This window comes from Lithobates pipiens, unplaced genomic scaffold (assembly GCF_037356315.1).
Source record: "Lithobates pipiens isolate NorthernLeopardFrog02 unplaced genomic scaffold, aLitPip1_a1.2 Scaffold_8, whole genome shotgun sequence".
NCBI classification, from domain to species: Eukaryota; Metazoa; Chordata; class Amphibia; order Anura; family Ranidae; genus Lithobates; species Lithobates pipiens.
The window spans coordinates 1,299,700-1,314,023 of NW_027507903.1; the positions used below are offsets into that span (position 1 = coordinate 1,299,700).

Here is a 14,324-nt window from a genome sequence, read left to right on the forward strand (position 1 = left end):
GTATGATTGGGGGGCGATGTATGTTTGGGGGGAGTGTATAATTGGGGGCAGTGTATGTTTGGGGGGCAGTGTATGTTTGGGGGTCAGTGTATGTTGGGGGGCAGTGTATGATTTGGAAGTGTATGTTTGGGGGGCAGTGTATGATTGGGGGTATTATTGGGAGGGACAGTGTATTATTGGGGGGCAGTGTATGTTTGGGGGGCAGTGTGATTGGGGGGCAGTGTATGAATGGGAGGGGCAGTGTATGATTGGGGTGCAGTGTATGAATGGGAGGGGCGGTGCATGATTGGGGGGTCAGTGTATGATTGGGGGGAGTGTATGATTGGGGGGCAGTGTATGATTGGGAGGGGCAGTGTATGATTGGGAGGGGCAGTGTATGATTGAGGGGGGCAGTGTATGATTGGGGGGGCAGTGTATGATTGGGGGGCGGTGTATGATTGGGGGAGTGTATGATTGGGGGGCAGTGTATGTTTGGGGGGGCAGTGTATGATTGGGGAGTGTATGTTTGGGGGGCAGTGTATGATTGGGGGTATTATTGGGAGGGACAGTGTATTATTGGGGGGCAGTGTATGATGGGGCAGTGTATGATGGGGCAGTGTATGTTTGGGGGGCAGTGTATGATTGGGGGGCAGTGTATGAATGGGAGGGGCAGTGCTTGATGGGGGGGCAGTGTATGATTGGGGTCAGTGTATGATTGGGGGGGCAGTGTATGTTTGGGGGGAGTGTATGATTGGGGGTCAGTGTATGTTTGGGGGTCAGTGTATGATTGGGGGGGGGCAGTGTATGATTGTTGGGTAGAGTATGTTTGGGGGGGCAGTGTATGATTGGGAGGGGCAGTGTATGATTGGGTGGGGGCAGTGTATGATTGGGGGGGCAGTGTATGATTGGGGGGGTGTATGATTGGGGGGGGCTATGGCAGCTGTCTGGATAGGCTCCCTCTCTCCCCATGGATTGCCCCCCTCACCAGGAACTGACAGATGGTACTTGTAGTGCCCCGCCGATGGAGCATTGAGGAGGATCCTTCTCTGTGTAGCTTGTAATTGTCGGCTGACGTCTGTAGTCTCACACACAGCGCTGCAGGCTGCATTGGTCTTGTAATGGAATGTGATGATCGTTCATAGTGGGAGCACTGGGCTGGGAGCACTGGGCTGGGATTGCTGGCAGTGCGCTCATACACTGCACAGTACGGTAGGAGGTGCGCTGTGTGCGGAGGATGGGGAGATCTCCAGTCTCAGGATTCGGGTGTCCGGGTGAGGATCGGGCGGAGGACTGATTGGGGGGACTATGCTGGGAAGGAGGACTTCTCCCTGCAGAGGAATGGAATGGTGTGATATGGAAGGTGACATCTGGAGATCAGGCATGCCATAAGGTGAGTGATTGATTCTTGCTTCTATCGATCATTGATTGGCACATCGATCAGTAGGAAGTCATTTGCATTGGGGGCAGTGTGGGGATGGGGGGGTGTTCAGGTCTGTGGTGGGGAATGGTCGGGATCTGGTCATTCTGGTGACACTTTGGAACATTTTCAGCTTTTGTCGGATTTGTCGGATCTCTCTGTAAGTTCGGGAAACTGTTGCATTTCTACATTACTGAGAGCTGATATTCAGGGAAACTACAAATCTGTGTCCTGGAGATCAGCCTCATCTCTGTGTCCTGAGGACCATCCTCATCTCTGTGTCCTGAGGACCATCCTCATCTCTGTGTCCTGGAGACCATCCTCATCTCTGTGTCCTGAGGACCATCCTCATCTCTGTGTCCTGAGGACCATCCTCATCTCTGTGTCCTGGAGACCATCCTCATCTCTGTGTCCTGAGGACCATCCTTATCTCTGTGTCCTGGAGACCATCCTCATCTCTGTGTCCTGAGGACCATCCATATCTCTATGTCCTGAGGACCATCCTCATCTCTGTGTCCTGAGGACCATCCTCATCTCTGTGTCCTGAGGACCATCCTCATCTCTGTGTCCTGAGGACCATCCTTATCTCTGTGTCCTGGAGACCATCCTCATCTCTGTGTCCTGAGGACCATCCATATCTCTATGTCCTGAGGACCATCCTCATCTCTGTGTCCTGAGGACCATCCTCATCTCTGTGTCCTGAGGACCATCCTCATCTCTGTGTCCTGGAGACCATCCTCATCTCTGTGTCCTGAGGACCATCCTTATCTCTGTGTCCTGGAGACCATCCTCATCTCTGTGTCCTGAGGACCATCCTCATCTCTGTGTCCTGAGGACCATCCTCATCTCTGTGTCCTGGAGACCATCCTCATCTCTGTGTCCTGAGGACCATCCTCATCTCTGTGTCCTGAGGACCATCCTCATCTCTGTGTCCTGAGGACCATCCTCATCTCTGTGTCCTGAAAAGTCAGCCTCATCTCTGTGTCCTGAGGACCATCCTCATCTCTGTGTCCTGAGGACCATCCATATCTCTATGTCCTGAGGGCCATCCTCATCTCTGTGTCCAGAGGGCCATCCTCATCTCTGTGTCCTGAGGATCAGCCTCTCTGTGTCCTAAGAGTCAGCCTCATCTCTGTGTCCTGAGGATTAGCCTCATCTCTGTGTCCTGGGAGTAAGACTCATTTCTGTGTCCTGATGATCAGCTTCATCTCTGCATCCTGAGGATCAGCCTCACTTATTTAACTATTTCTGGAGATCTAACGTATGTCTTGAGGGTCAATCTCATAATGTCTTCAAGATCCTTCTCATCTTTGTGTCCTGAGGACCAGCCTCTTCTCTGTGTCCTGAGAGTCAGACTCATCTCTGCGTCCTGAGGACCATCCATATCTCTATGTTCTGAGGGTCATCCTCATCTTTGTGTCCTGAGGATCAGCCTTATCTCTGTGTCCTGAGGATCAGCCTCATCTCTGTGTCCTGAGGACCATTCTCCTCTCTGTGTCCTGAGGACCATTCTCCTCTCTGTGTCCTGAGGACCATTCTCCTCTCTGTGTCCTGAGGACCATTCTCCTCTCTGTGTCCTGAGGACCATTCTCCTCTCTGTGTCCTGAGGACTATTCTCCTCTCTGTGTCCTGAGGACCGTTCTCCTCTCTGTGTCCTGAGGACCATCCTCATCTCTGTATCCTGAGGATCAGCCTAACTTATTTAACTATCTCTGGAGATCTACCATATGTCTTGAGGGTCAATCACATAATGTCTTCAGGATCCTTCTCATCTCTGTGTCCTGAGGACCAGCCTCTTCTCTGTGTCCTGAGGATCAACCTAATATCTGTTGTGCCACGAGGATCAGTCTCATTTCTGGAGATCTACTGTATGTCTTGAGGTTCAGGCTCAGTTCTATGTCTTCAGGATCCGTCTAATTTACGTAACCTCAGGATCAGCCTAAATTCTGTGTCTTGAGAGTCAGCCTTATCCCTGTGTCCTGAGGATCGGCCTCATCTCTGTGTATTATGGATCAGCCTCATTATTATTATTTTTGTTATTATTATTATTATTATTATACAGGATTTATATAATGCCAACAGTTTACACAGTACTTTCCAACATGAGGGCAGACAGTACAGTTAGAATACACTTGAATAAGGAGGAACCAGAGGACCTTGCCCGTTAGAGCTTACAATCTCTGTGCCCGAGAGTCAGCCTTATCTCAGTGTCCCAGGGATCATCCCCAGTTCTAGGTTATAGGAGTATCAGCTACATCTCCATGTCCTGGGGTCACTCTCAGCATTATGTCCCGAGGACAAGTTTAGCTGAGCCTTTCTCAACCTTTTCAACACAGAGGAACCCTTGAAATAATTTTCTGATCTCAGAGAACCCCCTGTTAATAATGACTATTATCATACATTAGTGTGATGGTCATCGGGAAGAATGCTCCGCACAGAGAGCTACTATAAAAAAGATCAACAGTGTCAGTGGGAACTTATCTGAAAAGTAGAAACCCCAACCAACTTCTGGAGGAACTCTGGTTGAGAAAACCTGTTCTAAACGACTTCTTCAGGATCAGTCTTATCTCTGTGTCCTGGGGGGTCACTCTCAGCACTGTTTCCCGAGGGCTAACGTAAACTCTGTGTCCTGAGGGTCAATCTAAACTCTGCCTCTGGGATCACTCTTAGCTCTGTATCCTGAGAATCAGTCTCATTTCTGTGTCCCTGGGATCGCACTCTGTGTTCTGAGGATCTACCTTATCTCCACAGTTCTGTTTCATGAGAATGTCTCATCTCTGAGTCCTGAGGATCAGTTCCAGCTCTGGTCCTCCTGTGAATTAGCCTTATCTCTGCAGCTCTGTGTCCCGAAAATCAGCCTCATCTCCCTCTGTGTATCCTGAGGATCGGTCTCATTTCTTAGGAGCTACTGTATGTCCTGAGGGTCAATCTCAGCTCTGTGTCTTCAGGATCCATCTCATTTCTGTGTCCTGAGGACCATCCTCATCTCTGTGTCCTGAGGACCATCCTCATCTCTGTGTCCTGAGGACCATCCTCATCTCTGTGTCCTGAGGACCATCCTCATCTCTGTGTCCTGAGGACCATCCTCATCTCTGTGTCTTAAGGATCAGCCTCATCTCTGTGTCCTGAGGGCCATCCTCATCTCTGTGTCCTGAGGACCATCTTCATCTCTGTGTCCTGAGGACCATCTTCATCTCTGTGTCCTGAGGACCATCCTCATCTCTGTGTCCTGAGGACCATCCTCATCTCTGTGTCTTAAGGATCAGCCTCATCTCTGTGTCCTGAGGACCATCCTCATCTCTGTGTCCTGAGGACCATCCTCATCTCTGTGTCCTGAGGACCATCCTCATCTCTGTGTCTTAAGGATCAGCCTCATCTCTGTGTCCTGAGGACCATCCTCATCTCTGTGTCCTGAGGACCATCTTCATCTCTGTGTCCTGAGGACCATCCTCATCTCTGTGTCCTGAGGACCATCCTCATCTCTGTGTCTTAAGGATCAGCCTCATCTCTGTGTCCTGAGGACCATCCTCATCTCTGTGTCCTGAGGACCATCTTCATCTCTGTGTCCTGAGGACCATCTTCATCTCTGTGTCCTGAGGACCATCCTCATCTCTGTGTGCTGAGGACCATCCTCATCTCTGTGTCTTAAGGATCAGCCTCATCTCTGTGTCCTGAGGACCATCCTCATCTCTGTGTCCTGAGGACCATCCTCATCTCTGTGTCCTGAGGACCATCCTCATCTCTGTGTCCTGAGGACCATCTTCATCTCTGTGTCCTGAGGACCATCTTCATCTCTGTGTCCTGAGGACCATCCTCATCTCTGTGTCTCTGTGTCTTAAACTGTACAGTGAGGGGAAAAAGTATTTGATCCCCTTGCTGATATTGTACAATGTACAAAGAAACGATCAGTCTATAATTTTATTGGTCGGTTTATTTTCACAGTGAGAGACGGAATAACAACAAAAATATCCAGAAAAACTAATTTCAAAAAAGTTGATAAATTGATTTGTGTTTTAACCTCCCTGGCGGTATGATTATGTCGGATTTTAGGTGCTGAAAGCGGTACAATTATTTTGCATGGAAATTTGGCGTTTTTATATTGTAGTCCTGTAATTCTCTGTGTCTTAAGGATCAGCCTCATCTCTGTGTCCTGAGGACCAGCCTCATCTCTGTGTCTTGAGGACCATCCTCATCTCTGTGTCTTGAGGACCATCCTCATCTCTGTGTCCTGAGGACCATCCTCATCTCTGTGTCTTAAGGATCAGCCTCATCTCTGTGTCCTGAGGACCATCCTCATCTCTGTGTCCTGAGGACCATCTTCATCTCTGTGTCCTGAGGACCATCCTCATCTCTGTATCCTGAGGACCATCCTCATCTCTGTGTCCTGAGGACCATCCTCATCTCTGTGTCCTGAGGACCATCCTCATCTCTGTGTCCTGAGGACCATCCTCATCTCTGTGTCCTGAGGGTCAATCTTATATCTGTGTCCTGAGGATCAGTTCTAGCTCAATGTCAGGAGGTTCATTCTCATCTCTGTTTCCCGAGGATCAGCCACCTCCCTGTGTCCCGAGAGTCAGCCTGAAATCTGTGTCCTGAGGGTCAATCTAACATCTGTGTCCTGAGGGTCAGTCTCCTCTTTGCATATCTGTGTCCTGAGGGTCAGCCTAACATGTGTGTCCTGAGGGTCATTCTAACATCTGTTCCTGAGGGTCAGTCTCCTCTTTGCATATCTGTGTCCTGAGGATCGGTTTCAGCTCTGCAGCTCCAGGTCCTAAGGATCGATCTAAGGGTGCCGTACACACTACAGTTTGCTTGTACAATCCCTGTGCAAAATCTTAAATTCACCAAAACTATAGAATGTGATGACAAACCTGAATAATCCATTCAGTTCATATCCAAATATACAAGCCCTTACATTATGTAGCAGTCAGTAGATCCAAAGGAGATTGCACAATTAGATTGTATAGTGTATGGTCAATTTAAGCTCTGTGTCCTAAAGATAAATCTCAGCTCGGAATCCCATTAAGACTTGATATCCATTGGGCAACTCTATCCTGTATATCCATCTGACTTGCCACCATACTGCCCCGCCTGGAGTGTTTTGGGGTACAGTGGATAGTGCCATGTTCTGGGGTACAGTGGCGGATGGTGCAGTGTTCTGAGGTATAGGGAACAGTGCCATGTTCTGGGCTATAGTGGATGGTGCAGTGTTCTTGGGGTACAATGACTGGTGCAGTGTTCTGGGGTACAGTGGATGGTGCAGTGTTCTGGGGTACAGTGGATGGTGCAGTGTTCTGGATTACAGTGGACAGTACAGTATTCTGGGGTACAGTGGATGTGGTGCGGTGTTTTCGGGTACATTAGACACAGTGCAATGTTCTGGAGTACAGTGAATGTGGTACAGTGTTCTGGTGTACAGTGGATGGTACAGTGTTCTGGTGTACAGTGGATGGTACAGTGTTCTGGGGTACATTGGATGGTGCAATGTTCTGGGGTACAGTGGACTGTTTTCTATGACCTCTTTGCAATGAGTTCTCTGATATGGGTTCTCTGCTATGGGCTCTGTACTATGTTTTGTCTGATATGGGTTCTCTGCTATGAGCTCTCTATGAGCTCTGTGATATGGGCTCTCTGCAATAGGTTCTCTCCTATGGGCACTCTACAATGGGTTCTCTCCTATGGGCTTTCTACAATGGGGTCTCTTATATGGGCTCTCTAGAATGGGTTCTCTCCTATGGGCTCTCTACAATGAGGTCTCTTCTATGGGTTCTCTACAATGGGGTCTCTTATATGGGCTCTCTACAATGGGTTCTCTCTTATGGGCTCTCTACAATGGGGTCTCTTCTATGGGTTCTCTACTTTTGGCTTTCTACAATAGGTTCTCTCCTATGGGCTCTCTACAATGGGTTCTCTCATATGGGCTCTCTACAATTAGTTCTCTCCTATAGGCTCTCTACATTTGGTTCTCTCCTATGGGCTCTCTACAATGTGTTCTCTCCTATGGGCTCTCTACAGTGGGTTCTTTCCAATGGGCTCTCTACAGTGGGGTCTCTTCTATGGCTCTCCACAGTGGGTTCTCTTCTATGAGCTCTCTACAATGGGGTCTCTTCTATGGACTCACTATAATGGGGTCTCTTCTATGGGCTCCCCACAATGGGTTCTCTTCTATGAGCTCTCTACAATGGGGTCTCTTCTATGGGCTCTCTACAATGGGTTCTCTTCTATAAGCTCACTACAATGGGTTCTCTCCTATGGGCTCTCTACAATGGGGTCTCTTCTATGGGTTCTCGATAATATATTCTCTTCTATGGGCTCTCTACAATTGGTTCTCTCCTATGGGCTCTCTACAATGGGGTCTCTTCTATGGGCTCTCTACAATTGGGTCTCTTCTATGGGCCCTCTACAATTGGGTCTCTTCTATGGGCTCTCTACAATGGGGTCTCTTCTATGGGCTCTCTACAATGGGTTCTCTCCTATGGGCTCTCTACAATGGGTTCTCTTCTATGAGCTCTCTACAATGGGTTCTCTCCAATGGGCTCTCTACAATGGGGTCTCTTCTATGGGCTCTCCACAATGGATTCTCTTCTATGAGCTCTCTACAATGGGGTCTCTTCTATGGGCTCTCTGCAATTGGGTCTCCTCTATGGGCTCTCTACAATGTATTCTCTCCTATGGTCTCACATAGCCACATAGGGGTTAATTTGCAAGTGCAGTTACTCCAGAGCTTAGTAAATGAGGTGAAACTCTGCTGACTTCCTTCATCCAATCACGTGTAAGCAAAACTGTTGTCTTTTTATATTTATTTTTTGTCTTGCATGTGATTGGATATTATTTGTAAAGTGAAGCTCCACCTCATTTTCTAAGCTCTCTACAGTCTATTCGCCTTTAGTAAATCCCCCCCATAATCTTACCACCTTTTGCTTTGGGTGCTTTGTCCATTCATTCCGCCACCTGATTCTCTGAATATATAAAATATAATAATAATAATATATATAAGTTTATAAATAGCTGTATTATGATGGTGCGCGGGCACTGACAGCATACTGTGCATAATGCAAACATATACAGTGTCTATGTACAAAACCCAGATCTGTCACCCGCCGATAAACACAACAGCATCATTCTGAGAGGGGGTGACACCATACAGACCTGTTATATAAGAGGAAGTGACATCATCCTGGAAATATCCATCATAATGCCGTCCACACAAAATCCTGGACAAGCATTCTGTGTCCCCATCACATCTGCAGCCAAGAAAGCTTGAAGGTGTTGCCCGTACCGGCCAATCACATCCCGCATTTCATTTTCGCGGTGCGTGTTGCAGTAAGAAATAAAATTGGTGTTTTTTGGAAGAAAATTTTCAAACCAGCCAAACAAACTTCCATCCAATTTAATGACAAATTTTAATTAGCGGTAATTATTGATACACAAACTCAAAGATATTGATTTACAAATATCCTTATATATCCATAAAATAAATAAAAAGAATAAAATAAATGAAAGCACCCTGTGTATATTCGGTAAACAGGACACAAAGGCAAGCACAGCATAGCTCAAGCATGTGCATGTAATCATTGCCGGGATTTTACGTCGGGAGCGTATTTTTATGCCGCAGTACATTTGTGTGCATGTAGCCTAACCACTTCGCGCCCCAGGCCAATTCTGACATTTCTCTCCTACGTGTAAAATTCCTAATTTTTTTGCTAGAAAATTACATAGAACCCCCAAACATTATATATGGTTTTTTTTTTTAGCAAAGAACCTAGAGAATACAATGGCGGTCATTGCAACTTTTTATCTCGCACGGTATTTGCGCAGCAATTTTTCGAACGCGTTTTTTTCAGAAAAAAAAAACAGTTTCATGCTTAAAAAAAAAAAAAAAAAAAAAACAGTAAAGTTAGCCCAATTTTTTTGCATAATGTGAAAGAGGAGGATACGCCGAGTAAATAGATACCCAACATGTCACGCTTCAAAATTGCACGCGCTCGTGGAATGGCGCCAAACTTTGGTATTTAAAAATCCCCATAGGCGACGCTTTAAATTTTTTTTACTGGTTACATGTTTTGGATTACAGAGGAGGTCTAGGGCTAGAATTATTGCTCTCGCTCTAACGTTCGCGGCGATACCCCACATGTGTGGTTTGAACACCGTTTTCATATGTGGGCGGGACTTCTGTGTGCGAGCTCACAGGGACAGGGGCGCTTAAATTTTTTTTTTCTTTTTTTTTATTGTTAATTTTATTTTTCTTTTTTTAGTTTTACACTTAAAAAAAAATTTGATGACTTTTATTCCTATTACAAGGAATGTAAACATCCCTTGTAATAGGAATATGGCACGATCGGACCTATTTACAGTGAGATATGGGGGGTCAATAAGACCCCATATCTCACCTCTAGGCTGAGAAGAATAAAAAAAAAAAAAAACAAAAAAAAAAACGATCATGGCTTCCTAGCCAGATCGGCGCCGTTAATTTGAATACCGAGGCAGGGGGCGTGACGTCATAACATCGCGCCCGGCCTCCGAACGATCATAGAGACTCCGGGGACAATCTAGTCCGCCGGAAATCTCTATGATCACATGCTGGGGCCGGCGGATCCTGTGACCGACTCACCGATGGAAACGGTGAGTCGGTAGAAGCACCGGAGGGCGGCGGGAGGGGACGCCCCCCCCCTCCCGCCGCCCTCCGGTGCTTCTACCGACTCACCGTTTCCATCGGCGAGTCGGTCATAGGTGGAACAGCCGCTATGATCGTTCTTATGGTGTAGGGAATCGCCGACTGAAAACGGCAATATCTGAATGATGTCTGTGGCCTCAGGCATCATTTAGATATAACCAGCGAAACCCCATGACATCAATAGACGTAGTGCGGGTCTCAAGTGGCTAAACTGTACAGTGAGGGGAAAAAGTATTTGATCCCCCTGCTGATTTTGTACATTGTACAAAGAAACGATCAGTCTATAATTTTATTGGTCGGTTTATTTTCACAGGGAGAGACGGAATAACAGCAAAAATATCCAGAAAAACTCATTTCAAAAAAGTTGATAAATCGGGACGATTATGCCGGATTTTAGGTGCTGAAAGCGGTACAATTATTTTGCATGGAAATTTGGCGTTTTTATATTGTAGTCCCGTAATTCTGAGGAATAACTCTCTTAAATCTGTCGAAACCAGAGTCTATCAGACATCCCGGGTATGATAACGTTTGAAAAATGAAATCATAAATTATAATATAATAAATAACTATAAATAATTGTACCAAATAATAATATAATAATAATAAAAATGATTCAATAATGAAATCAAATAAAAAAACACTGAAATTCGCTGAGTTGCAGAATTGTCGCTGTCATTACTTTTCAGTGTTTGATGACGGATCTCCCCACAAATCGCTATCCCTCAATTCTGCGAGGGATTCCAATTTATTATCGCTGTTTTCCAGCTGGTCTAAAATCATTTTTGATGTAAAGGGACAGTTTTGGTTGCTATGGACAATCTCCAGTTTCCAGGCATAAAGAACAGTTTTTTATATTATAAAACTGCATGCAGGACACTGGGCAGACCACTAGGGACAAAAGGGATGTGAAATAATTACATACAGCAATGTAATCTGTAAGATTACATTATACTGTATGTATACTGTGTGTTTCCCTTTTTGAATTTGGCGCTGATCTCCGTCCCCGTGCGTCGCAACGCTCGCAGGGAACGGAGATCGGCTCCGTGATAGATCCTGGCGGAGGACGAGCCGCTCGTACAGCGCGGGGACATCGCTGGATCCAAGGAAGGAGGTAAGTAAACCAGGGCTCGACAAAACCCGGACGCCAGGTCGCATTTGCGACTAGAATTAGCGACCTGGCACCTGGGGCAGCACAGCTGGGGGTATCCTGTCTCCGTGGACCCCCCCCCCCCCCCAGGCGTGATCGCGTCGGGCCGTTCCGCCCACGCCCGGTAATTGAGGCCGCGGCTTTGAGGCCTTCTGCGGTCCTATGATTCCTTCTGGAATCTGGTGCCCTCTTGTGGTGGCTGTTGGTATGACAACCAGCAATGCTAATGGAGCTTCCTCTGCCTGTTTTTTTTATTACCTGCCTATCTCCTTCCCTTTATTTAGAACCCCTAAACATTATATATTTTTTTTTATTCTAACACCCTAGAGAATAAAATGGTGGTTGTTGCAATACTGTCTGTCTCACCGTATTTGCGCAGCGGACTTACAAGCGCATTTTTTTGGGGGAAAATAATTTATTTAATAAAAAAATAAGACAACAGTAAAGTTAGCCCAGTTTTTTTTTTTTATATTGTGAAAGATGATTTTACGCCGAGTAAATTGATACCCGACATGTCACGCTTCAAAATTGCACCCGCTCATGGAATGGCGAAAAAACTTTTACCCTTTAAAATCTCCATAGGCGACGTTTAAAAAAATTCTACAGGTTGCATGTTTTGAGTTACAGAGGAGGTCTAGGGCTAGAATTATTGCTCTTGCTCTACCGATCATGGCGATACCTCCTATGTGTGGTTTGAACACCGCTTTCGTATGCGGGCGGGACAGGGCGCTTTTAAAAAAATGTTTTTTTTTTTTTTTCTTATTTTAACTTTTTTTTTTTTTTTCACTGTTCTTTTAAAAAAAAAATTTGTGTCACTTTTATTCTTATTACAAGGAATGTAAAAATCCCTTGTAATAGAAAAAGCATTACAGGTCCTCTTACCCTGTTTCCCCTAAAATAAGACCTAGCGTGATTGCCGACGATGGCTGCAATATAAGCCCTACCCCCCAAATAAGCCCTAGTTAAAGTCCTTCTATGTCTTATTCTCAGGGTAGGGCTTATTTTCGGGGAAAGAGGGTGGGGTTTATTTGGGGGGTAGGGCTTATATTGCAGCCATCACCGACACTCACGCTAGGTCTTATTTTAGGGGAAACAGGGTAAATATGAGATCTGGGGTCAGAGAGACCTCACATCGTTATCTTCCCCTCACTTATCTCCATGTCAGGCCAGGGACAGGTCCGGATCGCCGTTACTGACCCGGCTCCTAACTTTTTAAGCTGGCTCCTAGATTCCAAGCAAATTTGTCAAGCCCTGTAGTAAACCTCCTCCTGCATACAGTGATGCGGTCCCGAGTCTGGCTCGGGGGTTACCGCTTTTGGTACAAAACTTCCACCCCCAGCCAGACTCGGGAACACCGCCAGGGGGGGTTAATGGAGAGAAATAAATATTTGATCCCCTATCAAATCAGCAAGATTTCTGGCTCCCAAGGAACTTCTATACAGGTAATGAGCTGAGATTAGGAGCACTCCCTTTAAGGGAGTGCTCCTAATCTCTGCTTGCTACTTGTATAAAAGACACCTGTCCCACAGAATCAATCAGATTCCAATCTCTCCACCATGGCCAAGACCAAAGAGCTGTCCAAGGATGTCGGGGACAAGATTGTAGACCTACACAAGGCTGGAATGGGCTACAAGACCATCGTCAAGCAGCTTGGTGAGAGGTGACAACAGTTGATGGGATTATTATTCACAAATGGAAGAAACACAAAATATCTGTCAGTCTCCCTCGGTCTGGGGCTCCATGGAAGATCTCATCTCGTGGAGGTTCAATGATCATGAGAACGGTGAGGAATCACCCAGAACTACACCGGAGGATCTTGTCAATGATCTCAGCTGGGACCATAGACACCAAGAATACAATTGGTAACACACTACACCATGAAGGACTGAAATCCTGCAGCCCCCGCAAGGTCCTCCTGCTCAGGATGGCCCATGTAGAGGTCCGTCTGAAGTTTTCTAATGAACATCTGAATGATACTGAGGAGAACCGGGGGAAAGTGTTGTGGTCAGATGAGACCGAAATCGAGCTCTTTGCCAACTTGTGTGTTTGGAGGAGGAGGAATGCTGCCTATGACCCCAAGAACACCATCCCCCACCTTCATACATGGAGGTGGAAACATCATGCTTTGGAGCTGCTTTTCTGCTAAGGGGACAAGATAACTTCACCGCATCAAAGGGACGATGGAGGAGGCCATGTACTGTCAAATCTTGGGTGAGAACCTCCTTCCATCAGCCAGGGCATTAAAAATGGGTCATGGATGAGTCTTCCAGGATGACAGTGACCCAAAACACACGACCAAGGCAAACGAAGGAGTGGCGCAAGAAGCACATGAAGGCCGCGGAGTGGCTTAGCCAGTCTCCAGACCTTAAAAGAGAAGTCCAACCTGAGCTCATTGGGCTGGGCTTCTCCTATGGGTCGTAGGAGTACAATTAGTTTTGCACTCCGGTGACCCGTTTTCAGCAGAGAGCAGTTTGAAGTCCGCTCTCTTCTGATATCACCAAGATCAGTCCATGTTATCCTGACTCTAGAAGTCTGGATCTGCGAGGTCCCTGGAATGATAGGCGTCTTAGCGAGCCGCTGAGAGGCTGAGATGACCGCTCCCCGCCCCTCCACAGCTCAGCGCTCCAGTGAGCGTGGAGGAGCAGAGCAGGAGAGCTGCTGACTGACAGGCAGCATCTCTTCGCTCGGGGAGGGGAGAGAACCGAGCCATTGCCGGTGTTCGGTGGCTCGGTTCTCAGTGAAGAGGCAGCAGGGGACAGATGCAGCATCTGCCTAGGTAAGTATGATTATGGGATCAGGGCTGGTGTAAGAATTTTTGACACCCTAGGCCAGTGATGGCGAACCTTGGCACCCCAGATGTTTTGGAACTACATTTCCCATGATGCTTATGCACTCTGCAGTGTAGCTGAGCATCATGGGAAATGTAGTTCCAAAACATCTGGGGTGCCAAGGTTCGCCATCACTGCCCTAGGCGATACCTCATCTTGCCGCCCCCATTGGTCCCCACCCCTTTGCCCTGCCCATGTGACAGAAAACGGCGCTATAGCGGAAGCATCGGCTCTGCTTCCTCTATCGCTGGCTCCATTGCTGAGCCTCTAATTACACTA

The 14,324-nt window shown here is 46.9% G+C and overlaps 1 protein-coding gene across 1 annotated transcript in view; it reads left to right on the forward strand.

The window, feature by feature from the left end:
- Positions 1-1,050: 1,050 nt before the first annotated feature.
- The window catches only part of ADRA1A (adrenoceptor alpha 1A), a 204,986-nt gene continuing 191,712 nt past the window's right edge, over positions 1,051-14,324 (forward strand). The window contains exon 1 of the mRNA XM_077472761.1: positions 1,051-1,369. The gene's annotated coding sequence lies outside the window, so the exon portion shown is untranslated. The remainder of the gene's footprint in view (positions 1,370-14,324) is intronic.